The following is a 26,170-nucleotide window of genomic DNA, read 5'->3' on the forward strand; positions in this document are numbered from 1 at the left end:
TTACCTCGGGTCCTCAGAAATTGACTCACCAAAAACACTCCATCCTTTCACTTAACCTTACTCTACCAAGCACCAGTACAGATCCAACCACCCCAAAGGATTTAGACCTGCTCCATCACTAATTCAAGCTACATGTCCTGCTCCATTGCACTCCAACCTCACTTTAACCACTTGCTCCATTGCTTGATCCTGATTCCCACCCTTATTACTCCAGTCCCCAAGCTCGTGTCTTAGGTGTTCCATAAGCATCATCAGGAGTAGTCTACTAGATTGATTATCAAAAGGAACTTCCTATTTCTTTCAAAAGAATGGAACATGCATTGCTCTTCCAGACTAAGTCTAAACACGTCTTATGTGTCAACAGGTAAAGCCTGACAACACAAAGCCAGCTGGACTGATGAAAACCAATATAGTGACCAGATCATGGACAAATGAGTCTACAGTCACCAAGGGACTATTGCCAAAAGGTAAAAGTGTGGAAAGTAATGCACTGAAGAAGAAAAAATGGGTGACCTAAGTACTGCATAAATGGTGTCAAAATATGGATGAAGTTGAAAGGAATCAACGGGGCTAGAAATTCGTTATCGCCCCGTTTGGGGCGCTAGTCCTGGCGAAGCGCTAAGTTTAGCGCCAAGCGCAATTTAGCGCCACCTAGCGCGATATTGGGTAGTCGCGCCCCTGATGGTGATTGCGGCATTAAATCAGGCGCTGCACGGGACTCCTAAGGCGCTAAACCGGCGGTGCAACCCAATTTCGCGGCGGCCAGGCACAGCGCAGGTGCTGTCAATAATCACTGACCCCGAGACACACTGGCGCCGGACAGCTCTTAAAGGGGCGGGTCAATTGTGATCACCAGACACAGCACTTCCTGGCACGCCTTAAATTCGGCGCAGACTTACCAGAGGCGCTACAACTTCTGAAGACATGCAGAGGGTGAGGCAGAGGGCAGAGCGCTTCACAGACCTGGCCCTTGAAACTTTGGTGGACGCTGTTGAGTGCCACCGAGAGACTCTGTACCCTGAGGATGGGAGGAGGGCGCCACCTGCAGAGTTCCGGCTAGCCTGGAGGGAAGTGGCCATCAGAGTGGCATCCAGAAGCGTGATCCCCAGGACAGCCGTCCAGTGCAGGAAGAAGTTCAACGACCTCACTCGGGTCGTCAGGGTGAGTGCCTTTTCCACGATCATCTTCATCCCTCCACCTGCACCTGACTTCATGGCTAGAGGGTGCCCGAACCCCCAAAGGCCATCTGTCAGCCAGCACCCATGGCCCTTTGAGGAAACACACACGCACATGCCGCTCAGTGCATGATGCAAGGGCTATTCAACCATGGGGGGCAGGTGATGTCTGCTTAGTGCATGATGCATGGGCTATTCAACCATTGGGGGCAGGTGATGTCTGCTCAGTGTAATGATATCAGCAAATGGTGATGATATTTGTCTGTGTTTGATTACTTATGCCTTACAGCATATTTGTCTGTGTTTTTGATTACTTGTGCCTGACCAGCAGAGGTCATGTGAGAGACAAGCAGTCCAGAGGAGTTTTACTTTCAGTTTCATTCTAGATGCATCACAGCATAGTGTGTTCTGTAAAAAGCTGTAGAAAATCTTGAACAAGACTTTAGATTAAACAACATTCTCTTTCAGAAATGAGTCTTTATTGAACCCAAAAAGAAACCAAAACATGATGTCAGAAGTGGCTGAAAGAGAAAAAATCTGAAGTTAGCAACTTGATGGGACAGTGAAAGCAGTTGTGGCAAGTAAGCGAAATCAGCTCTCCACATATTAGCAAGCCAGAAGAGAACATCGTTGCTTACCATTAGAGAATAGCTAACGAAGTGAAAAAATGGAAGGTTTACTCCCACCGGCGATGCTTCAATTAACAGGTAATGTGGCTGAAAATTGGAGAAGGTTCAAACAACGTTTAGAGTTGTATTTAGCGACAATCGGAGCTGACAAGAAAAGTAATAAACAGAAATCGTCACTGTTCTTGCATGTCGTGGGTGATGAAGCGCTGGAGGTGTATAATAACTTCACATTCGCTGTTGATGGAGACAAAATGAAGCTAGATAAAATAATGGAACAGTTTGAGGCCTACTGCATACCTAAACGCAACGTGACCTTTGAGAGGCACAAATTTTTCACATGTGTACAGAAAATCGGTGAGACTATTGATCAGTATGTGACTGAACTGAGAAACCAGAGCAAATCGTGTGAATTTGGGGGACTCACAGACTCGCTGATAAAAGACAGACTGGTGTGTGGTATTCGAGATAATGGTCTAAGGGAAAGACTGCTAAGAGAGCAAGATCTAGACCTGGGAAAAGCCATAGCACTGTGTAGGGTTACAGAGACTGTGAAGTTGCAGGCAAAGGAGCTGTTCAGTGACAGTAGCTGCAACGTGGATGCAGTGAGAAAGAACGGATACAAACCGTTTAACAAAGAGAGCGCCAATGTGAAAAAAGAGACGTGGCCAGCAAACGAAAATGAAAGAGACAATCGGAAGTCATGTAGTCGATGCGGTACACAGCATCCACCAAGAAAGTGTCCAGCATATGGTAAAACATGCAATAGATGCAACAAAAACAACCATTATGCCCGTTGCTGTAAGAACCAAGCGCAACAAAGCAAGGTCCATACAGTAGATGAAAGCGAGATAGAGGAATTCAATGTAGATGTTGTGTCTGAAAACAAAAAAGAAAGAGACTGGATGTTGACACTAAAAGTGAATGACATACACATTCCATTTAAATTGGATACTGGAGCACAAGTTAATGTGATATCAGAGACCGATTTTAAGAGAATTAGACCCAGACCAAAGTTACATGGAATACAAGTGAAAGTGACCGGATACTCAGGTACTGATATACCAGTGAAAGGAAAATGCATTGTCAAAGTAAAACACAAGGACAGAGAGCACACGCTAGCATTAATCGTGGTGCCAAAGGATGTGCAAGCCATACTAGGGTTAAAAGCCTGTGAGAGACTGAACCTGGTAAAGAGAGTCCTCGTTGTGGAAAGCGAAGGAGAGACAGTCTATGATGAACTCATGAAAGAGTACAAAGACCTATTTAAGGGTCTAGGCTGCATTCCAGGAGAACACACGATCAGAGTAGATAAAAGTATGACACCGGTCATACATCCATGCAGAAAAGTTCCGTTTGCTCTTCAAAAGCAACTGAAGGCAGAGTTGGACAGGATGGAAAGCCTGAACGTGATTCAGAAGATAGATGAGCCAACTGAGTGGGTGAGTTCCCTCGTCGTAGTGGACAAAAAGAATGGAAAGCTCAGAATTTGCCTGGATCCAAGAGATCTAAACAGAGCAATAAAGAGAGAGCACTTCAAGCTTCCTACACGTGAGGAAATCATGGCACAGTTTGCAAATGCAAAATATTTCAGCAAGTTAGATGCATCCTCAGGATTTTGGCAGATGAAGCTGGACAAAGCAAGTTCAAGACTGTGCACGTTCAACACTCCATTTGGCAGATACAGATTCCTAAGGTTACCATTTGGCATTGCCTCAGCTCCTGAAGTGTATCACAAGACTATCCATATGATCTATGAGCACCTGGAGGGAGTTGATACATCAATGGATGACATCATAGTATGGGGAACCATGAGAACTGAGCATGACGAGAGACTGAAAAAAGTGCTGGAAGCAACAAGGAAAACAAACCTGAAGCTGAATAGAGAGAAATGCCAGCTCGGGGTGACAGAACTGACATTCGTGGGAGATATCACAGAATCACAGAATCTACAGTGCAGATAGAGGCCATTTCGGCCCATCGAGCCTGCACCGACACATATCCCACCCTATCCCCGTAACCCCACGTATTTAATCCCCTAACACTAAGGGTCAATTTATCATAGCCAAATCAACCTAACCTGCACATCTTTGGACTGTGGGAGGAAACCGGAGCACCCGGAGGAAACCCACGCAGACACAGGGAGAATGTGCAAACTCCACACAGACAGTCGCCCGAGGCCAGATTTGAACCCGGGTCCCTGGCGCTGTGAGGCAACAGTGCTAACCACTGTGCCACCGTGCCCCCCTTAGCAGTGAGGGCATCAGACCAGATCCCAGAAAGGTGTCCGCCATTGAGAATATGCCAAGGCCACAATGCAAAAAGGACGTGCAGAGGTTTAATGGAATGATCAACTACATGGGTAAATTCATATCCAACCTCTCAGAAAAAATAGCGCCACTGAGAAGACTAACTGAAAAGAACATAGAATGGGAATGGAATCATGAGCATGAGAAGTCATGGAGCGATCTAAAGAAACTGCTCACAGAAGAACCAGTTCTGAGGTTTTATGACCCAGCGAGACCCATCAAGATATCATCAGATGCATCACAGAGTGGGCTCGGTGCCGTTCTTCTGCAACAATATGACTACTGGCAACCTATTGCATATGCATCGCGCTCAATGACAGACGCGGAGACGCGATATGCTCAAATAGAAAAGGAGCTGCTCAGCATCACATACGCCTGTGAAAGATTTCACCAGTTTGTGGCAGGACAAGCAATCAGTGTAGAGACTGACCATAAGCCCTTGATTGCATTGTTCCAAAAGCCACTGAATAGCTGTCCGCTTAGAATACAAAGAATGATGATCAGGCTGCAACGCTATACACTGAATGTTGCATACACACCGGGTAAGCTGATGTATACAGCAGACACATTGTCCAGAGCTGTTGACCCAAGTGAGCCCGCAAACACCACAATGGATGAAAAAGTGAACGCCTACGTGGACATGATCACAAGTGCACTGCCCATAGCAGATGCAAAAATGGAGCTCATAAAGACTGAGACAAACAAAGATGAAACAATGAGACGACTGAGAAAAAGCATCTTGGATGGATGGCCCAACATGAAGCAAGACTGCTCACCTGATATAGCAGAGTACTGGAACTGCAGGGCGGAACTATCAGTGGTCGAAGACATCATCTACAAAGGAAGTAAAATAGTTATCCCAAAGAGTCTGAGAAGAGAGATGCTGAAAAAGATCCATGGGGGACATCTGGGAATCGAAAAGTGTAAGAAAAGAGCATGAGAGGTGATGTACTGGCCACGAATCAACCAAGATGTGACAAATGAGGTGTCAAACTGCACAATGTGCCTGAAATATCGAGCAAGCAATCCGGTAGAACCACTAAAGCCACACCCAGCACCAGACAGACCTTACCAGAAGGTAGGCGCTGACCTATTCGTATGTCAAGGGAAGGACTATCTTGTCGTCACAGACTATTACTCCCTGTATCCAGAGGTTTGTGGACTGTACACCACCACTGCAGAAGCTGTGATAAGAAGTATGAAAGCCATTTTCTCCAGACATGGCGTGGCAAGCGAGGCCTTCACAGACAACGGACCCCAGTTTAACAATGCAAATTTCCGACACTTTGCCAAAGAGTGGGACTTTGTCCACACAACGTCAAGTCCTCACTATCCACAGTCCAATGGACTAGTGGAAAAATCGGTCCAGACAGTGAAAAGACTGATGTACAAGGCAAAAGACAGTGGAACTGACTTCTACTAAAGCATGCTTGTATACCGCACAACGCCGCTCGGGTGTGGTATGTCACCAGCCCAACTCCTGATGGGACGTCGGCTAAGGTCAAACCTACCCATCCTGGAGAACCTCCTGAAAACAAAAGAGGGGGAGAAAGTGAGGAAGTTCAAAGAGCAACAGAAAGAAAAGCAAAAGTACTACTATGACAGAGGAACACAAAACCTACCTGAACTCCACACTGGTGACCAAGTAAGGTTGAAAGACAAAACAAACACATGGACTCAGAAGGGAACTGTCCTGAGTGAAGTTCAACCAAGATCATACACCATTCAGACAGATGAGGGTGCTGTTCTGAGAAGAAATCGTCGAGATCTTCTCATGGGACCAGCCACAGCAGGTCAAGAGACTGATACTGGTGAACAACCTGATCACACAGCTGAGAACCAATCATCTGAGGCAACAACTCAGATTCAAGGACAATCAATCAGAAAATCCTCAAGACACGTGAAGCCTCCTGAGAGACTCATTGAGCAAATTTAAGGACTATTGTTAAAGAAGGAAGTAATGTTATCTTATTCTTTCTTCAAGTTCCAGTGTATTGACATATTTCATGTGAACACACAAAGCAAGGGTAAAAAACCTTGATCATGATAATGATAATGTAAGTTCATTAAATGTTGTTAGTTAAAAGTAAAATACTTTTGTTTTAAGAAAGGGAGATGTAATGATATCAGCAAATAGTGATGATATTTGTCTGTGTTTGATTACTTATGCCTTACAGCATATTTGTCTGTGTTTTTGATTACTTGTGCCTGACCAGCAGAGGTCATGTGAGAGACAAGCAGTCCAGAGGAGTTTTACTTTCAGTTTCATTCTAGATGCATCACAGCATAGTGTGTTCTGTAAAAAGCTGTAGAAAATCTCGAACAAGACTTTAGATTAAACAACATTCTCTTTCAGAAATGAGTCTTTATTGAACCCAAAAAGAAACCAAAACACTCAGTGCAGGATGTTTCAACACTTCCCTTCCTTTCTCCTGCAGGCGAAGCTGGCCAGCAACAGGCGCGACCAGTTGCGCACCAGTGGAGGCCCGCCTGACCGCCACATCCTCAGCGATCTGGAGGAGAGGGTGCAGAGGATCATGGGACACCGGCTGACTGGCCCTGTCGCCTCTGGAGATGCCGGCCCCATAGTGGCCTACGATGGTAAGGCCCTCACCTTTTTGATCTCTCTCCTACCACTTGGTCCCCCCACCAGCATGATTCTTGTCTGTCGATCCACTACAGTTCATTGCAGCACTCATGCCTCCCTCGCTGCCACCCTGTCCTCACGCTAAAGCCACTCCTGTACCTCCCTGATTTCAGATGCTGACTCGTCCGGTGAGGAGGCGGGCCCTCAAGCTGCCACTATGAGTGACTCCAGAGGCGACAATCAGGAGGAAGCCGGCCCATCGGAACCAGCCTCAGGCGAGCCAGCGCAACGGGGGACTGGAGGCACACCTTCCCTAGAGGGGAGCGGGGGGGCCAGCTCGGAGGAAGACACATTGCCAGGCACCAGCGGGCTGCAGCAACGCAGGGGGGGTAGGGAAGCTCGGGGGCCATCTCCCCGGAGGGCGAGTCAGGCTGCCAGTGCTGCTGCAGAGAGCGCAGAGGAGGTGCATGCACTCACTGAGATGAGCGCCCAGGCTGGCCGGATGCACACTGAGCTCATGGCTGCAGTGGCAAGGTTGCCTGAAACCATCGAGACACTGGCGAGGAGTGTCCACGACATCGGCGCAGCACAGGCCCGGAGTGCGCAGGACTTCGGGTCAGCATTGGAAAGGTCTGTCCAGGGCATCAGCGTAGCAATGGAAAGGACTGTCCAGGGCTTCAGCGTAGCAATGGAAAGGAGTGTCTAGGGCTTTGCCGAAGCAATGGAAAGGACTGTCCAGGGCTTCGCCGAAGCACTGGGACCTGCCACGCAAGTGCTAAGTGCTGCCATGCAGTCACTCGCTGGTCTCCTGCAATCGCAAATTGAGGCCACACGACCAGTGACTGCTGCCACCCTCGATGGCTCAGGCAGGATTACCCGGGGCCCTCACAGCACCACAGCAGGCCAGAAATCTGTGCTCCATCAGATTGCTCCGGATGCTGAAGTGCTGCCCCGTGGGAGTGCCAGTGTGTTGGTGGAGCAGGGAGGTGCTGTCCTCTCTCAAGATGACAGCATTCCTGCTGCCACCACTGGCACTTCTCCACTGCAGCTGCCACCACCTGCAGGACAGACTGCTTCCACCCATGCACAGGTGGAGCAGTCAGCAGCTGGGCCCCCTAGGCCCAGAGGTCGTCCAAGCCGCACCTCAGGGGCATCTGCGCTCAGGGACAGTCAGCAGGCCTCCCCCAGCCTTGCTGTAGCCACGGGGGTCCCCTTAAGGAAGAGCTGCAGGGAGGGACGGGGACAGACTCGCAAAAGACCAAGATCCCCATCAGGGGCCAGAAAGTGAAGGGAGGACCTGAAGCCTCTGTTGAGGTCGATTCAAGCCCAATGGAGCTGTCTGTATTGTTATTTATCATTTGACCAGTCTCACGGGAGGGAGAGGCTAATGTTGTCTGTATTGTTATTTATCATTTGACCAGTCTCACGGGAGGGAGAGACTAATGTGTCTGTGTCTGTGTGTGAGTTTACATTTCTGTCCGTCTTGTTTTATCATATTGGAAGGAAGCACATTTTTTGTAATAAAACCCTTTATTCATTTACAATGATCATGTCTGCTATTTACATGCATCTTGCCCTTCACAGGCTTGGGGGTATGAGGTTGGTTCCATTCCTGTTCTTGCAATGGCTACAAGCATTCCGTCAGAGGGGCCTAGAAGCGACTTCTGATGAGCCTCTGACGCACAGCCCTTCCAGTTCGGACCTCCCTCCCATCCTGGTCCTCCTCCTCCCCCTCCTCCTCCGCTGGTGTGTCAATGTCTGCAGGCATTGGCTGGGTACGTTGGATTGCGAGGTTACGGAGCATGCAGCAAACAACCACGAAGTGTGAGACTCACTCAGGCGAGTACTGCAGTGCTCCTCCAGAATGGTCCAGACAGCGGAACCGCTGCTTCAGCACGCCGATTGTGTGCTCCACAATGTTCCTCGTCGCCTGATGGCTCGCATTGTAGTGTTCTTCAGCAGGGGTACTGGGCATCCGGAGCGGGGTCATCAGCCACGGGCACAGAGGATAGCCCTTGTCCCCGAGAAGCCAGCCTTCTGGGTGAGCCAGGGCCTCGAAAAGGTCTGCTACAGAAGTCTGGCGCAGGATGAAGGCGTCGTGGCTGCTGCCTGGGAACTGCGCATTCACTGCGAGGATCTGCTGTCGGTGGTCACAGACCAGCTGGACATTCAAGGAATGGAACCCCTTGCGGTTGCGGAACTCCTCCGGATTGAAAACAGGCATCCGCAAAGCCACGTGCGTGCAGTCAATGGCACCCTGCACCATGGGGAAGTGCGCTATTGCAGCGAAGCCCTCTGCGCGCTCCCGCTGCTTGTCCGGGGTCATTGGGAAGGAGATGTACTGCCGCCTCCTTTTACACAGGGCATCAGTCACTTGATGGATGCAGCAATGAACCGCAAACTGCGAGATGCTGGCTATGTCCCCAGATGCAGCCTGAAAAGAGCCAGTCGCGTAGAAGTTCAGGGCAACAGTCATCTTCACAGCCACCGACAGAGATGTCCTGCACCTTATCTGAGGCTGCAGATCTGTCCAAAGCAGCTGGCACAGCTCAGTCACCACCTCCTTTGTAAATCGCAGCCTTCGGACACACTGCTCCTCCGACATGCTCATGTCGGAAAAGTGCTGACGGAAAACCCTGGCAGCATAAGGTCTGTTGTGGCGACGTCTGTTGGCCCTCCTCCGTCTGGCTATGCCTGCCCCTCTCTCCCTGTGTCTCAGTGCCCTTTGCAGATGATGCAGCAGCAGGACGTTCCCCACCAATGCAGCCCCCATAATAAGTGCCCACAGGAAGGTTCCCCATTGTTAAGGCTCACCAACAGCAAGGTGATGGTCAGAAGGCTGTTGATCGTCTGCCTGCGCTGGCTCAGTGGTCAAATGGCTCTCAGTGTGCAGCTCAGCAACTCTTTGTAGCTCGCGAGGAAGTTGTGATTCAAAAATGGCTGCCGCTTTTAAACCACACCAGTCCCCTTTAAATAACGCTCCTCCAGCCCGAGAGCGACTTGGTAAGGTTCCAGGTAAGCTGTCACTATTAGCGCCAGGCACTACGGAGGGGGGCGCCACTGAATTTCAGGTCCGGGGCGCCCAAAAGGCGTTGCACACTCAAATGACGTCATAATCTGCTTGCGCCCATGAGCGGGTGCTAAGATTTAGCGCCGGCGCTAAATGCATGCTCAATATGGGGTGAGGCGATATGCGCCTTGCGTCTGCCCAGAAATTGGCTAGCGCCCCACTCTTCGGCCTCTTTAGGCGCTAATCGGTGGCGCTACCAACCGAATTTCTAGCCCTAGGGGTTTTAATAGACTTGATGTTCAACATATCCAAATCACTATACAACAACAATCAATAGAGCTAAGGTACTGATGAACTATATAGCCAAAACAGTAGAGTACAAGTTGGAGGAAATCATACTTAAACTGTACAAATTTAAACTGCTGCTCATATTCCTGTCGCTCACTAAGTCCAAGCCATCATTCCTGCATTCTCTTATCTATACTGGCTCACTGTGTCCAAATGTCTCAAATTTGAAATCCTCACCCTTGTTTTTAAATCCCTCGATGGCCTTACCCTACTCTATCTTCACAACCTCCTCCAGCCCAAATCATTCCCCAATATTCTGACTCTGGCATCTTGTGCATTGCCACATTGGCGGCAGATCCTTTAGCCACTTGGGTCCTATTTTCTCAAGTTCTGTCGCTAGACCCCTCTTCCTCTTCCCTCTCTCTCTTCCTTTAAAAGCATTTTCAAAATCCATCTCTTCAACCCTCCAAATCTCTCCTTTTCTGGCTCAGCATCTGTTTTCCATATGCCTGTTTATGAGGTGCTTTGGGATGTTCTTTGAGTTGAAAGCACTATGTAAGTGTAAGTTATTGTTGTTGTGTAGTGGTCGGGTCAGACCATACTTTGAGCATGTGCTCATTTCTGATCACCGAGATACAGGGAGACATTCAGGCCTTAGGTCTGGTTCAGGCCTTAGGTCTGGTTCAGAGACATCCCTAGCATCAGGAAACGGAGTTATGAGGAAATAATGGAGGAACTTGGGCTTTTCAGCCTTTGAAGAATATGACTGAAAGCTGACATTATACAGACAAGTAAGATAGTAACTAATATAGAAAAATAAATCCAAAATAGCATTTGAAACTAAAATGTGAAAGTAAGACACAGCTCCAAACTAGGAACAAACATTAGACCGATGGAAAGGATTTTTTCTTCACATGAACAGTTCTCCAGGTAAGATACTGGAGGCAATAGGCCTGGAATAATTTGAATCAGTTGGATGCCCTGTTGGGGAACTAGGAGGATGAGCTATAATTAATTGACTGGGCTTACTCATCTGTATCTATCTTGTGATCTTGTGAAAATAATTTCTCTCTGTTAATGGTTAACCAATTTACAAAATTAATAAAACTATTTTGTTTGAGGAGAACTACCACAAAAACCTTGACTATTTGTTTGTCGGTTGCTCCATTTTGCAGACGGTGAGACCCAAAGCATATACTGTTAGGCAACATATTCCAGGTTCAGTGCAAAGTCATTTGCTATTTATGAATAATTGATGGTAAGTATCACGCTCAAAGTGATGTAAACAAACTTAACAAATATTAAGGCAGCATTGCAACCACCTATAGAAAATGATTATAAAAACTAAGAAGATTTATTCAAGTTCTGTCTTGAATTATGATCAGCCATTATAGAATTTTTTCATTTCAGTTAAATTGCACCCTAGAAGTAATCTTTCTGTCGTTTGGAATGGTGTAGATGAGGCTGTGTAAATAAGTACCTAATGATTACCAGTTTACAACAGTGATAAGAGATGGTAAAATATAATACAAAGAAAATACATCAAAGGCAAAACCTAATAGGGGGCATCATCCATCAGTTCAGTTCAGTTCAGTTCAATTTTATTTGCCATATGTAACCAGTACAAATACAATTACAATGGAATGCTTACTCCCCGTAGGGACGCGTCAGCTATACATACAGCGCCGCATTCAGAGAGTCAATACAATGCGTTCCCGTGGCAGTGGGAGCACGATGTCCCTCAGCCGCTCCGTCCTCCTCGTCACCGCGGCCTCCTCCTCACTGTTGCCGGCTCCACGTGTGGTGGCCTGCTTCTCCCACTCACGATCCGACCTCTGGCCGCCATGCCCGGCTCCCCTCCTCCCAGTCGGACTGCGAGTTTCTCGCCATGGAGCTGCCGGCTGACGCGCTGCAGCGGGTCATTGTGGCTGCTGCTGCTGCTCGTTGTGCTGCGCTGCCTCCGCCCGACTCGCCGAACACATCAGGGTTTTGCCTTGATGAATCTCTCTTAGTTTATGGCATTTTCTTAAAAGCGTGGGTTATCCATAAGACATTTATGGAGCACTTGCTGACATTCTTTGGTATTGCTCACAGACAGTCTTGCATCTGGGTGCAGTTGTGATAAAAACATTTCCATTTTGAGCTGGGGAATGCAGTGCCGCAACTAGAGAAAGGGTCGGGGGAGTGCACAGGCAACAGTGCACATGAATTAAAAATTAAAACCACTGGACATTGAGTGAAGCAAGGGTTTATCTGTTTAATAGCATCAGGGTGCAGTGACCTGTGATAATGTTGTTATGAAAAAGATATAGAAAAAAAGAATTCTAATTTACAATCAGAAGATTGTATGTGGGAGATTTTTTTTTTGGTTGTCCAATCAGAAAATTGGGTAAATTGCTCCACCTTTCCTGCACTGCATTAGAAGGAGGAGCAAGAAGCAACTTTAATTGCATTGTGAGTGTGATGAAATAACTCTGTGTTCTGGCATTTGTATTGTCTGTTGTTGTTGTACTTGTTAATGTCTGGAATGTTCTACAGGTGTAACCACTAATGCTCCTCCCTAGCCCCGCCCCTCTGAATCCTCCGGATTGGTGTGAGTCTTACTTATAAGAGCTGGGTCTTACTCATAAGGGCTGGGTCGGTGATGAATGATGGTTGCCCTGTGTTAACTTGATGCCATGTTCTTACTTAATAAAAGCCTTCAGTTTTAAGCTTTAACCTCTTGGATTCAGGCCGTTATTTGGCACATCAATTTTATTAAGTAACAACTTTTGGAAGATGGATCGATTTTTGAAACCAAAGCGTCTGGATATCGATCCCCATTTGGCAGACGCGCCGAAGAAATTTACGCATTGGCTTCGATGTTTTGAACACTTCATCGCATCGTTCGATCCGATGGTTAACAAGCTGGGTCTTCTAACCAACTTGGTAAGTCATCAAACTTACTCTATAATTGAAGATATTACTACATATGAAGAGGCCCTCGCAGCCCTTAAGCCCAGTACCTTAAGTCGGTTAACGAAGTATACACCAGGTATCTTTTGTCTACTCGCAGGCAATTACCCGAGGAATCCCTGGACGATTTCCTGCAGGACCTTAAGGCTTTGGCTAAGGATTGCAACTACAAGGCTGTCTCTGCCATATTGTATCAGGAAGAAGCCATCCGCGATTCTTTCATATCTGGCCTCCGATCTAATTATATTAGACAGAGACTCCTTGAGAATGACTCGTTAGTTTTAAAAACAGTCGTCGCTACTGATCGATCGTTAGATGTAACCCAGAAGAATTTAGAAGTGTATGCATCAGCCCATGCGTCTTTTTCAGCCTTGTGTGTTCCGAGTATGGAGGCATCCATAACACCAATGGAGCCTCCACTTAATTCTATTGTTGCGGCTGTACCCCATGGGTCTAAGTGTTATTTTTGTGGCCAATCTAAACACCCCAGGCAAAGATGCCCAGCCAGAGAGGCTACCTGTTTTAAATGTAAGAAACGGGGACATTTTAGTAAAGTGTGTAAGGGTAATCCTGTACCCGATGTCTTTTCTGCTGCCGCTTATCGTTTTACTCTAGCCTCGGTTACGGTTGACCAGACCATACCGTGTTCCTTGTCGAAATCTATGATGGACATCAAGATTAATGGTCATCCTACTGGGTGTTTGATAGACTGTGGCAGTACTGAAAGTTTTATATACCCCAACCTTGTTAACTCCTGTTCATTGAAGGTGTATCCTACTCGAAGTGAAATCGTGATGGCGTCCAAGTCTCTTACTTTGGAGGTAACTGGATATTGTAAAGTCACATTGACCGTTAAGGATACGGAGTATAAGGACTTTAAACTCCTCATATTACCTCAGTTGTGTGTGAACTTAATTTTAGGCTTGGACTTTCAGTGTCAGCATGAGAGCGTCACCCTTAAGTATGGTGGACCCTTAAGTATGGTGGATCCCAGCCTCCGCTCACAGTCTGCGGCCTTTCTACTTTAAAAGTCCGCCTTCTTTGTTCGTGAACCTTGCTCCTAATTGTAGACCTATAGCGACGAAGAGTCGACGGTATAGTTCAGAAGATAAAAAATTTATAAAAGAGGAAGTGGAAAGGCTTCAACGGGAGGGAATCATCGAACACAGTAATAACCCGTGGCGTGCCCAGGTGGTGGTGGTTAAAACTAATGAAAAGAAAAGACTTGTGGTCGATTATAGCCAGACTATAAACTTGTATACCCAATTAGATGCCTATCCTTTGCCTCGTATTTCTGAGATGGTGAACCAGATAGCTCAGTACCGCGTATTCTCCACCATTGATTTAAAGTCTGCCTATCATCAACTCCCCATTAAAATAGAAGACCGACCTTATACGGCCTGCGAAGCTAATGGGCGCCTGTACCAATTCCTTAGGGTGCCCTTTGGAGTGACGAATGGGGTATCCGTCTTCCAACGGGAGATGGATCGTATGGTGGATGAATACGCGTTGGAAGCAACATTCCTGTACCTGGACAATGTTACTATCTGTGGGCACGACCAACGGGAGCATGATCAAAATCTCGCGAAGTTCCTAGAGACTGCAAAGAGGTTAAACCTGACCTACAACGAAAACAAGTGTACCTTCAATACTACACGTTTGTGTATTCTTGGTTGCGTTGTGGAGAATGGGGTAATCGGGCCAGATCCTGAAAGATTACGCCTGCTTAAGGAATTACCTTTACCTCACACTGTAAAAGCTTTAAGAAGGTGTCTGGGATTCTTCTCATACTATGCCCAGTGGGTGGCTAGCTACTCAGATAAAGTCTGACCTCTTATTAAGTCGACATCTTTTCTGCTATCGGCGGAAGCTCAGGAGGCTTTCTTTAATATCAAATGGGACATTGAGAAGGCAGTGGTATGTACCATGGATGAGAAGATCCCTTTTCAAGTGGAAAGTGATGCATCTGATTTTGCGTTGGCAGCAACTCTTAATCAAGCTGGTAGACCAGTAGCGCTTTTCTCTCGTACATTGCAAGGACCAGAAGTTCGACATTCTTCAGTGGAAAAGGAGGCACAGGCGATTATCGAAGCAGTCAAGTATTGGAGACATTATCTCGCTGGCCAACATTTTACGCTCACTACTGACCAGCGATCTGTGGCCTTTATGTTCAATACTAAGCAGAGAGGCAAGATCAAAAATGATAAGATTTTAAGATGGCGAATAGAACTGTCAACATATGACTATGATATTCAGTACAGGCCTGGAGTATTCAATGAGCCATCGGATGCTTTGTCACGAGGAGTATGTGCTAGTCTAGGTATAGATAAGCTTCAAAGTCTCCACGATGCACTCTGCCACCCTGGGGTTACCAGAATGAACCACTTCATTAAGTCCCATAATCTACCCTACTCTATTGAGGAGGTTCGGACAATGACCAGAACCTGTCGTGTTTGTGCTGAATGCAAACCCCGCTTCTATAAGCCGTCTGAGCCAGCTCATCTTATTAAAGCAACTCGACCATTTGAGCGTTTGAGTCTTGATTTTAAAGGTCCCCTTCCATCGAGCGACCGTAATGTCTATTTTCTTAATATTATAGACCAGTACTCTCGGTTCCCTTTTGTTATCCCCCGTCCGGATGTGACTAGTGCTGTTGTAATTAAATGCCTCTGTCAACTGTTTTCCTTGTTTGGCATGCCTAACTATATACATAGTGATAGGGGTTCTTCCTTTATGAGCGAAGAATTGCGACAGTTTTTGCTATCGAAAGGGATTGCAACGAGTAGAACTACCAGCTATAACCCTCGTGGTAATGGGCAGGTCGAGAAAGAAAATGCGACAGTGTGGAAGGCTATCGTACTGTCTCTGAAGTCGCGAGGCCTGCCGACCTCGCGCTAGCAGGATGTCCTGCCAGACGTGCTGCATTCCATAAGGTCTCTTTTGTGTACAGCGACGAATGCCACCCCTCATGAAAGGATGTTTAGTTTTCCAAGAAAAGCTACTAATGGAGTATTGTTACCCACATGGTTGACGACCACGGGCCCTGTGCTGTTGCGCAGACATGTGAGAGGCCATAAGACTGATCCACTGGTGGAGGAAGTACAACTCCTCCATGCTAATCCCCAGTATGCGTACATTCAATATCCGGATGGGCGAGAGGATACGGTCTCTATTAAAGATCTTGCACCTGCTGGAGCTCAAAGAGTTCGACTCTGAGAGTAGAGTTTTCAATTGTGGTATTGGACCTTCAGAGACACAAACCCTCAGTGTGGAAAACACTGATGATTCTGGGAATTCAAATGAACCGGAGTTAGTACTCCGGGAGGAGCCTCAGCAAGAGTTACGTCGTTCCCAGAGGACTATCAGACCTCCTGACAGACTGAATCTATAGCAGGGGGTGAATGTGATGAAATAACTCTGTGTTCTGGCATTTGTATTGTCTGTTGTTGTTGTACTTGTTAATGTCGGGAATGTTCTACAGGTGTAACCACTAATGCTCCTCCCTAGCCCCGCCCCTCTGGATCCTCCGGATTGGTGTGAGTCTTACTTATAAGAGCTGGGTCTTACTCATAAGGGCTGGGTCAGTGATGAATGATGGTTGCCCTGTTAACTTGATGCCATGTTCTTACTTAATAAAAGCCTTTAGTTTTAAGCTTTAACCTTTTGGATTCAGGCCGTTATTTGGCACATCAGTGAGTAATGTTGTTTGAGGGATAAATATTGGCCAGGACACCGGGAATAACTCCCCTGTTCTTCTTTGAAATGGTGCCATGGGATCTTTTATGTCCACCTGAGAGAGCAGATTGGGCCTCGGTTTAACATCTCATCTGAACGACGGCACCTCCGACACTGCAGCACTCCTTCAAGCACTGCACTGGAGTGTCAGCCTAGATTTTTGCACTCAATCCTGGGACTTGAACCCACAAACTTCTGACTCAGAGGCGAGGATGCTACCAACTGAGCCAGTGGCTGACACTAATAAGTAATAAGGGATTGCCACATTGTCTTTAGTTAAACCAGCCTTTTCTGGTGGTTCAGCTAGACATTAAAAATCCCATTGCACTATTTGAAGAAAAGCAGGGAATTGTCCAGATCAACATTCCTCCGTCACCTTAACTGCTGTTTGCAGGACCTCGCTGTGTGCAAAATGGTTGCTATGTTTACCTATGTAAGTTGCTTTGGGACATTTCTGAGCAACATGATAATGTGCTGTATAAATGTAAGCTTTCCTTTTTTAGTGAAACTATAATGAATCACAATGAACAGCAAGAGCAAGGAAAAAGGTCATGCCTTTCACAAACAAAATAAACAAACAGACACCAAATATTTTGACATAAATATTGTGCCCATCAATATGTAACACCCCTTCCAGGTGAAACAGTGGTTTACTTGTACTTCTTGCAATTTAGTATACTATATTCGCTGCTCACGATGTGGTCTCCTCTACATTGGGGAGACCAAACGCAGATTGGGTGACCGCTTTGCGGAACACCTCCGTTCAGTCCGTAAGGGAGACCCCGAGCTCCCGGTGGCCTGTCACTTTAATTCACCGCCCCATTCCCACTCAGACCTCACTGTCCTTGGCCTCTTGTATTGTTCCACGGAAGCTCAGCGTAAGCTCGAGGAACAGCACCTCATCTTTTGATTAGGCACTCTACAGCCCTCTGGACTCAACATAGAGTTCAACAATTTCAGATCATAACCTCGGCCCCTATCACATATATATATTTTCTTTTTTTTTCTTCCCTCCCACATGGCAGCTGTCCTTCATTCTGCCAGCGCAATTCGCACCCCATCTGGAGCCATCCTTTGTTCCTTAACCTGTCCCATTACCACCTCCTCTCGCCTTGAATATCGCTTAATGTCTCTCAATGTCTCTTAATCTCTCCTGCTTTCTATCCTATCACTGACCTTCCCTTTTGTTCTTTCATCCCCTCCCCCTTTTCCCAGCCCCTAAACCTGCTTTCCATTTCCTGCTTTTTTCCAGTTCTGACGAAAGGTCATCGACCTGAAGCATTAACTCTGTTTCTCTCTCCACGGATGCTGCCCTGGCCTGCTGAGTTTTTCCAGCGTTTTCTGTTGTTATGTGAACTATACAACTGTTCACAAAACAAAGGGGATAAGGTGAAATTCATAACAGACTACTGCAATTTTGATGACCAATTATTAATACTTAAATTTTTTGTTACCTTTTCAGTTTTTCACATAATAAACAATGGTTATTGCCATAATTTAAATGATATTTAACCTGATATGTTTCCATCATAAATGGTAGTTTTGAAGAGAAGGAGGAAGGTTTACAACTAGGGATATCTGGAAAACCTCAGTAGGTGGAATCCGACAGGGAAGGACTAAAAGAGGAAGTAGAACTGCATTTTGGGAAAGCCGAGAAAGAGGACGTGGCTGCAGAGAGGAGTATAAAATATAACCTAAAGCACCAATGGTGAATGCAGTAGTTTCCTGTAGAGGTGACAATAAATAAAAAAACAGGCTTTTATTTCAGTGATGAGGTGGACTTTGCATCATAAATCAAATGCTATAGAAATCCACAGAAAATGATACACAGCGAAACAGAAATGCTTTCAGGGGTATGATCAACAATGTCATTTTAAGTATATAAACAGAAAATGCAGGAAATACTCAGCAGGCCAGGCAGCATCTGTGGAGAGAGAAATAGAATTAGCATTTCAGATCTGTGACCTTTTGTCTGAACTGGAAAATGTTACAGATGTAACAGGTTTTAAGCAAGCACAGAGACAGGGGTGGGGGTGGGGGGAGGAGGGGAAGAAAGCACAAAAGGGAAGGCCTGTGATAGGGTGGAAGGCAGGAGTGATAAAATGTACAGCAGAATCATTACCGGCACCTGCTGTCTGGAAAAAATGAAAGCAGTGGTTATGATCTGAAATTGTTGAACTCGATGTTGAGTTCGGAAGGTTGTAATGTGCCTAATCGAAAGATGAGGTGCTGTTCCTCAAGCTTCGGTTGAGCTTCATTGGAACAGTGTAGGAGGCCGAGGACAGATAGGTCAGACTGGGAGTGGGACGGAGAAGCGACCGTAAGCTCAGGGTCACACTTGCGGACTGAACAGAGGTGTTCAGCAAAGCGATCACCCAATCTGTGTCTAGACTCCCCAATGTAGAGAAGTTAAGGTCACATCATGAGCAGCAAATACAATATACTAAGTTAGAAGAAGTACAAGTAAATCGTTGTTTCACCCAGAAGAAGTGTTTGGAGCCCTGGACAGTGGGAAGGGAGGAGGTGAAAGAGCAGGTGTTGCATCTCCTGCGCTTGCATGGGAAGGTGCTGGGTGAAGATGAGCAGGTGTTGGGGGTGATGGAAGAGTGGACCATGGTGTCACAGAGGGAACGGTCTCTTTGGAATGCTGAAAGGGGAGGGATTTGGAAGATGTGGGGTGGAAGGTGAGGACAAGTGTAACCCTATCATGGTTCTGGGAAGGAGGGGAACAGGTGAGGGCAGAAGTGCAGGAAATTGGACAGACACAGTCGAGAGCCCTGTCAATAGATGTTGTGGCAGCTTATCCCCAAAAATGGAGATAGAGAAGTTGAGGAAGGGAAGAGTCGGGAATGGACTACGTGAAGGCAAGGGAAGGGTGGAAACTTGAAGCAAAGTTGATGAAAAGCAAATTTAATTTCAAGCATTGGTGTGTAACAGGAATGGCAAGGTGCAAATCACAAGTGGCAGTGTGAGACATGAAAACTTATATGATAGCAAAATACTGCAGATGTTGGAAATCCAAAATAACAACAGAAAATGCTGGAAAAACTCAGCAGGTCAGGCAACATCCGTGGAGAGAAATTTGAGTTGACGTTTCGGGTCGAACCCTTCTTCAAAACTGGAAAGAAAAGAAAATAGATCGAAGGCAGGGCTGCGATCGGACAAAAGAAGTGAAAGAAACAAAAGAAGTAAAAGAGCTAGACGAGATGGTAATAGGCTGAGATTAGGTGTAAAGTGTACTGGCAGGGCAAGAGATAGCTGCCAGGTGTGAGAAACAAAAGGAAAGTGGGGGGGGGGGGGGGAAAGGAGTGGAAAAATTACAAGAAAAAATGTGTAATAGGGGCCGAGGTTATGATCTGAAATTGTTGAACTCGATATTGAGTCCGGAAGGCTGCAGAGTGCCTAATCGGAAGGTGAGGTGCTGTTCCTCGAGTTTACGTTGAGCTTCCGTGGAACAATACAAGAGGCCAAGGACGGTGAGGTCCGAGTGGGAATGGAGCGGTGAATTAAAATGACAGGCGACTGGAAGCTCGGGGTCACCCTTACGGACTGAACGGAGGTGTTCCGCAAAGCGGTCACCCAATCTGCGTTTGGTCTCCCCAATGTAGAGGAGACTGCATCGTGAGCAGCGAATATAGTATACTGATTGCGAGAAGTACAAGTAAATCGCTGTTTCACCTGGAAGGGGTGTTTGGGGCCCTGGACAGTGGGAAGGGGGGAGGTATAGGGGCAGGTGTTACATCTCTTCCGCTTGCACGGGAAGGTGCCAGGCGAAGGGGAAGGGCTGTTTGGGGTGAGAGAGGAGTGGACTAGGGTGTCTCGGAGGGAGCGGTCCCTATGGAATGCTGAAAGGGGAGGGGAGGGGAAGATACGTTTGGTGGTGGGATCACTTTGGAGGTAGCGGAAATGCCGGAGGATGATCCGTTGAATGTGGAGGCTGGTGGGGTGAGAGGTGAGGACAAGGGGAACCCTATCGTGGTTCCGGGAGGGAGGGGCAGGGGTGAGGGCAGAAGTGCGGGAGATAGAACTGACACGGTCGAGGGCAGTGTCAACCACGGTAGAGGGGAATCCTTGGTTGCGGAAAAAGGAAGACGACGGAAGCACTGGTGTGGAAGGTGGCATCGTCGGAGCAGATACGGCAGAGACGGAGAAACTGGGAGAATGGAATAGAGTCCTTACAGGAAGCGGGGTGGGAGGAAGTGTAGTCCTGGTAGCTGTGGGAGTCAGTGGGCTTGTAGTGAATATTGGTCGATCTCCATCTCCATCTCTGGGGATAGGTTAAGTCGGGGAAGGGAAGAGTCAGAGATGGACCATGTGAAGGTGAGGGAAGGGTGGAAATTGGAGGCAAAGTGAATGAAATTGTCAAGTTCGGGGCGAGAGCAGGAAACGGCACCGATACAGTCATCAATGTATCGGAAAAAGAGGTGAGGGAGGGGACCCGAGTAGGACTGGAACAAAAATTGTTCCACATAGCCCACGAAAAGGCAGGCATAGCTAGGACCCATGCGGGTACTCATGGCAACACCTTTGATTTGGAGGAAATGAGTGGAGTTCTGTTGCATACTTACATTTTATAACTCATACGTACACTGAATATGTCACAAGCAATGGAGAACAAAATGTTTATAATAGGTTCCAATTTTAAAAGGTGAGTTGATTCTGCAAAAAGTAAATAAGATTCTGTTTTAGGCTTATCATGTGATATGGTCAAGAACAAGTCTGTTTGAAACAAATGCACTAGTTTCCACGGTGGTGGGTCTGGAGGTGGAAAAAACAAATAACCACTAATTGATATGGATCTTTGTGATAGACTTGGGCTTCATCGCACTTGGCCTGGTTAGTACCTGGAGGGGTGACCATCAGGGAAGACCAGGTGCAGAAGGTCACGGAAGGAGCCCCGAGGAGGGGCGGTTGGTGAGAAGGTCACGGAAGGAGCCATGGGAGGAGCGGCTGGTGAGCAGGCCCGGGCGGTGGGCTGAAGATTGTTGGACAGGAGGAATGGTGGTTGCTTCTCCCAGTCATGGGAGCTTGCAAGATCACATTTCGTTGTTCATGTACTTGTGCAATGACAATAAAGTTGAATTATTATTATTCACATTATAAAATATGTGTTAATTATATCTTTACATATGAAATTGTAGTTAGGCCAGGGCACCGGGATTTTGAAATTGGAGCTATGGCTGCTGATTCTGGTATGATTTCCTTTGCTCTTATTTTGACCATCTTTGGGTAGAGCGTTTATACAAGCGTTTATAGGGGCAGATGTGAGTTAATTGTGACTGCTGCAGCCATTATAGGCAGTGTCAGGTCAGATGAAATACCAATAGTCGATCCAAACAATTAAACAGCTTATTAGACCGCTATCCACTTCCCATTCACCCAGATGATAGCAATAATTAGTATTGATTACCAGGACATTCAGAAAGGATTTGGGGATTTCACCTGAGTCATCTGCCTATGTTAAAAAGCCTTTGATTTGAAATGTAAGGTGCTGCCTGGATCAAGTATATTTACCGCAGCCTTTTGCTACATCTTTACTTCAAACTGGAGTTATGTCACAGCAACAAGATGGATCTCCATGAAACTGAAATATTCATGTTACATTACAAAAAGATCCAGCCGGGGGAAGGCCCTGAGAATCATTAAAGACGCGAGTCACCCCAGCCACAACCTCTTCGTCCTGCTCCCGTCCGGTAAGAGATACGGTCTCGTACCAACAGGTTTCGAAACAGCTTCTACCCCCAGGCCATAAGACTCATGAACGATTAATTTATTATTATTTATTACTGTTGTTTTATTTATTATTACTGTCTTTCTATTAGTATTTCTATTAGTATTTTTATCATTGTTATGCCATATTTATTCCAATGTTGGGAGGACTCGTAAAAATCAACATTTCATTGTGCAGTACACACGTCTGCTGCATATATGACAAATAAAATTGAATTGAATTGAATTGAACAGACTCTGAAAAAGGACTCTAGAAATTCTAAGAATTCCATAATGCTTTGTTGTTTTGGCTTCACGAATTGGTATTATCATGAGATTTAAGTACCAAAGTTATTTTATTTGCTTATTTATTTTGTTTCTGTATAAATTTATATCTTATAAGAATACAATATATAATTTAGATTGAAATATATGCCTTATCGGCAAGGTGAAGAGTTTGTAGTGAGCAGACCCACTTCCAGTGCATACCCACAAGTACAAGATGGATTGCTAACCCTGAGACATGCTATTCTCAATCACTTCATGCATAATGTTCAGATTCAGCTTATAGGAGCTGTCTTTTGCAATAAAGAGCACTGGGAAAGATTGCAAATTGTAACATTATATCATTATGTATAGCAATAAAATATATATATTTATATTACCAATACAATAAGCTCATTGGCCAATCTTTACATGATTTATAATGGTAATTGACATTACTTCATTTTATGAAATAGTACTTTTTTCTGACCCAGACATTTTATGTAAGTATGCTTGATATTCTATAAGTAATAACAATCTTAAAAAATGATCATCAATGCTCACTAACTGGACGAAATTCCATTAAGAAGCAACATCATCGATTTAGATTTAATCCAAAATAACATGCAGCTTTTAGAGAAGCAAAATATTTCTCTGCTCCCCTCACTCACTCCAACCTACCTCCCTCTGAACTTGCAGCACTCCATTCTCTTAGATCCAACCCTGACATTGTCATTAAACCCACTGACAAGGGTGGTGCTGTTGTTGTTTGGCGTACTGACCTCTACCTAGCGGAAGCTGAACGCCAACTCTCCGACACCTCCTCCTACCTCCACCTGGACCATGACCCCACTACCGAACATCAAACCACCGTTTCCAAGACTGTCACTGACCTCATCTCCTCTGGAGATCTTCCCCCCGCTGCCACCAACCTCATAGTTCCCCAACCCCGCACAGCCCGCTTCTACCTCCTTCCCAAGATCCACAAACAGGACTGCCCTGGTAGACCCATCGTTTCAGCCTGTTCTTGCCCTACAGAACTTATCTCTTCCTATCTTGACTCTATCTTTTCTCCCCTTGTCCAGTCTCTTCCCACCTACATCCGCGACTCTTCGGACGCCCTCCGCCACTTTAACAGTTTCCAGTTTCCTGGCCCCAACCGCTTCCTTTTCACCATGGACGTGCAATCCCTCTACACCTCCATCCCCCACCCGGATGGCCTGAGGGCGCTCCGCTTCTTCCTTGAACAGAGGCCCGACCAGTCCCCATCCACCACGACCCTCCTCCGCCTGGCTGAACTTGTCCTCACATTGAACAACTTCTCCTTTAACTCCACTCATTTCCTCCAAATCAAAGGTGTTGCCATGGGTACCCGCATGGGTCCCAGCTATGCCTGCCTTTTCGTGGGCTATGTGGAACAATCTTTGTTCCAGTCCTACTCGGGTCCCCTCCCTCACCTCTTTTTCCGATACATTGATGACTGTATCGGTGCCATTTCCTGCTCTCGCCCCGAACTTGACAGTTTCATTCACTTTGCCTCCAATTTCCACCCTTCCCTCACCTTCACATGGTCCATCTCGGACTCTTCCCTTCCCTTCCTCGACTTCTCCGTCTCTATCTCTGGGGATAGGTTATCGACCAATATTTACTACAAGCCCACTGACTCCCACAGCTACCTGGACTACACTTCCTCCCACCCCGCTTCCTGTAAGGACTCTATTCCATTCTCCCAGTTTCTCCGCCTCCGCCGTATCTGCTCCGACGACGCCACCTTCCACACCAGTGCTTCAGACATGTCTTCCTTTTTCCGCAACCGAGGATTCCCCTCTACTGTGGTTGACACTGCCCTCGACCATGTCAGTTCTATCTCCCGCACTTCTGCCCTCACCCCTGCCCCTCCCTCCCGGAACCACGATAGGGTTCCCCTTGTCCTCACCTTTCACCCCACCAGCCTCCACATTCAACGGATCATCCTCCGGCATTTCCGCTACCTCCAAAGTGATCCCACCACCAAACGTATCTTCCCCTCCCCTCCCCTTTCAGCATTCCGCAGGGACCGCTCCCTCCGAGACACCCTAGTCCACTCCTCTATCACCCCAAACAGCCCTTCCTCTTCGCCTGGCACCTTCCCATGCAAGCGGAGGAGATGTAACACCTGCCCCTATACCTCCCCCCTTCCCACTGTCCAGGGCCCCAAACACCCCTTCCAGGTGAAACAGCGATTTACTTGTACTTCTCGCAATCTAGTATACTGTATTCGCTGCTCCCGATGCGGTCTCCTCTACATTGGGGAGACCAAACGCAGATTGGGTGACCGCTTTGCGGAACACCTCCGTTCAGTCCGTAAGGGTGACCCCGAGCTTCCGGTCGCCTGTCATTTTAATTCACCGCTCCATTCCCACTCGGACCTCACCGTCCTTGGCCTCTTGTATTGTTCCACGGAAGCTCAACGTAAACTCGAGGAACAGCACCTCATCTTCCGATTAGGCAGTCTGCAGCCTTCCGGACTCAATATCGAGTTCAACAATTTCAGATCATAAGCTCGGCCCCCATTTCATTTTCTCTTGTAATTGTTCCACTCCTTTCCCCCCCCCCCCTTTCCTTTTGTTTCTCTCTCACACCTGGCAGCTATCTTTTGCCCTGCCAGTACACTTTACACCTAATCCCAGCCTATTACCATCTCGTCTAGCTTCTAATCTCTTTTACTTCTTTTGTTTCTTTTATTCTTTTGTCCGATCGCAGCCCTGCCTCCGATCTAGTTTCTTTTCTTTCCAGTTTTGAAGAAGGGTCCAACCCGAAACGTCAACTCAAATTTCTCTCCACGGATGTTGCCTGACCTGCTGAGTTTTTCCAGCATTTTCTGTTGTTATTTAGGAGATAAAGAGATTAACTGACTGATATTCTATGGTTGCATTGAAATCAATATGAAATACGGTTCTGTAAAATGAGATATGCTAAGTAACGTGGTGACATGAACACCTCTGTAATGTGGGGACAGGAATCACAGTGTAAGCAGGAAAAACAAGCTAATTCAAGATGTTAAAGAAAATATCCCAAAATTTGCTGTCAAAATAATGGTGAGGCTAATGGTGCTCGCCGTTATTTAAGTGCAAATGCCACAGCAACTTCAGGTGAGGGCAGATGAGTGATAAAACGTGGAAATCGAAAAGTTACTGTCAGAAATGTGCCGCTCTGCTGTTAGCTTCACAAATACAGCATCTCGCTGTCTGGCATTGAGCGGCATAAAGTTCCTGTACTTGCATGGTAGATATGAAATAAACTCACCACAGAAAGGTAAGTCAAGTCATTTCAAGACTAAGTACCCTTTTAACGACGTGATAAGTGTTAATTGTTGCCAGTCAACCTCTCTGGCATTGAAAATGAACTATTACAAATGTGGAGTCTCATTCCTTCAGGTTTTAATTGTTGTTGGAGATTTTTTTTAAATTAAAAATTACCATCTATTTTTTCTTTTCTCTATCTCTTTTTTCTCTCTCTCTTAATCCAATCTT

The sequence above is a fragment of the Somniosus microcephalus genome, chromosome 11 (assembly GCF_052327205.1).
Source record: "Somniosus microcephalus isolate GS21.2 chromosome 11, FLI_Smic_1.0, whole genome shotgun sequence".
In the NCBI taxonomy this organism is placed as follows: Eukaryota; Metazoa; Chordata; class Chondrichthyes; order Squaliformes; family Somniosidae; genus Somniosus; species Somniosus microcephalus.